Here is a 1,895-nt window from a genome sequence, read left to right on the forward strand (position 1 = left end):
CTCATTTTATGTACATAATGTGCATATATTTTTTTTTCAAAGTTTTAACTTGAATGTTTGGAGAAAGAAATTAGATCTTGGTGATCAAAAGGTGAATAATAATCTTTGTCTTGAAGAAGGACTTTGTCCTTAAAGTATTTTGTTTTTTGAGAACACATTACTAATGATTGATCATTCTACTTTCCAGGGGTGCCTGGCTGGCTCAGTCTGGGGAGCTTGCAACTCTTGATCTTGGGGTTGTAGGTTCAAGCCCCCCATTAGGTGTAGAGATTACTTAAAAATAAAATCTTAAAAAAAAAAAGGCACAGAAAAAATACTTTCTATGTTTCTCAATATTTCCCTTAGTTTAGGGATAAGCAACTATTAGATTTCCCATTGAAATAATTACTTGTTTCAGTATCTAAATATAGTGAATTTTTACTTGATTGCAAGAGGCTGATAAATTGTTAAAAGACCTGCTGGTTCTGCCATGCCTGAATTCCTCAAGCAAAGAATAGAGGGGAAAAGTCCCTGTGCTTTTCATGAAATTGTATTATCCCAATTAATGCATGGGGTGAAAGAAAGAGTCAGAATTCTTTTCTCAGCTTTATTGAGATGTAACTCACACACAATAAAATCACCAACTGTAAGACTGCAATTTGATGAGTTTTGACAAATGAATACAGTCATGTTCCCACTACTACAATCATGATACAGAACATTTTTGTTATCACCCAAAAGTTCCACTGTGTTCCTTTGTAGTCAGTATCTTTGCCACATCCCCTAGTCCCTGGCAATCCCTCACACACACAGATCCTTTCACAAATGTACATGTCCTCTGTGCAGGGGCAACACTGATCTTCTCTAGATTGTTCCTACTGCAGTATGTGTGCTGCCAAAGTGAGCACTAGCCAGTTGCAAAAGTAAGTTATGACTACATATTAGTTTGTAATGTTTTTACAGGATTCATTTATTAAATCTCTTAAGACTTTATTTGTAATAGTCAATTAGAACTATACCGTCAGCCCCTTTGGAAAAGAAAAGTCAGCAACTCCCCAGTGTTGTACCGTGCTTGGCATGACGCTATGCTCGAGATCCTGTCCTAGTCTCATGTCCAACTCATACCTCTTTTGGAAGCACTGAGGTGTTTTTTGTTTTTTGTTTTTTTAATTTTATTTTATTATGTTATGTTAGTCACCATACAGTACACCATTAGTTTTTGATGTAGTGTTCCACGATTCATTGTTTGTGCATAACACCCAGTGCTCCATGCAGTACGTGCCCTCCTTAATACCCATCACCAGGCTAACCCATCCCCCCACCACTCCCCTCTAGAACCCTGTTTGTTTCTCAGAGTCCATAGTCTCTTATGGTTTGTCTCCCCCTCTGATTCCCCCCCTTCATTTTCCCCTTCCTTCTCCTAATGTCCTCCATGCTATTCCTTATGTTCCACAAATAAGTGAAACCATATGGTAATTGACTTTCTCTGCTTGACTTATTTCACTTAGCATCATCTCCTCCAGTCCCATCCATGTTGATGTAAAAGTTGAGTATCCATCCTTTTTTATGGCTGAGTAATATTCCACTCCATATATGGACCACATCTTCTTTATCCATTCATCTGTTGAAGGGCATCATGGCTCTTTCCACAGTTTGGCTATTGCAGACATTGCTGCTATGAACACTGGGGTGCATATGGCCCTTCTTTTCACTACATCTGTGTCTTTGGGGTAAATGCCCAGGAGTGTAATTGCTGGGTCATAGGGTTGCTCTATTTTTAATTTTTTGAGGCACCTCCACACTGTTTTCCGAAGTGGTTGTACCTACTTGCATTCCCACCAACAGTGTAAAATAAAAGGGTTCCCCTTTCTCCACAACCTCTCCAACATTTGTTGTTTCTTGCCTTGTCAATTTTT

At 38.7% G+C, this 1,895-nt stretch overlaps 1 non-coding gene across 1 annotated transcript; it reads right to left on the reverse strand.

The window, feature by feature from the left end:
* Positions 1–782: 782 nt before the first annotated feature.
* On the reverse strand, positions 783–887 carry LOC113930052. The gene has a single exon (XR_003522425.1). It is a non-coding gene; the product is annotated as a U6 spliceosomal RNA (small nuclear RNA).
* Positions 888–1,895: the final 1,008 nt, after the last annotated feature.

Source organism: Zalophus californianus, chromosome 5 (assembly GCF_009762305.2).
Source record: "Zalophus californianus isolate mZalCal1 chromosome 5, mZalCal1.pri.v2, whole genome shotgun sequence".
Lineage (NCBI taxonomy): Eukaryota > Metazoa > Chordata > Mammalia > Carnivora > Otariidae > Zalophus > Zalophus californianus.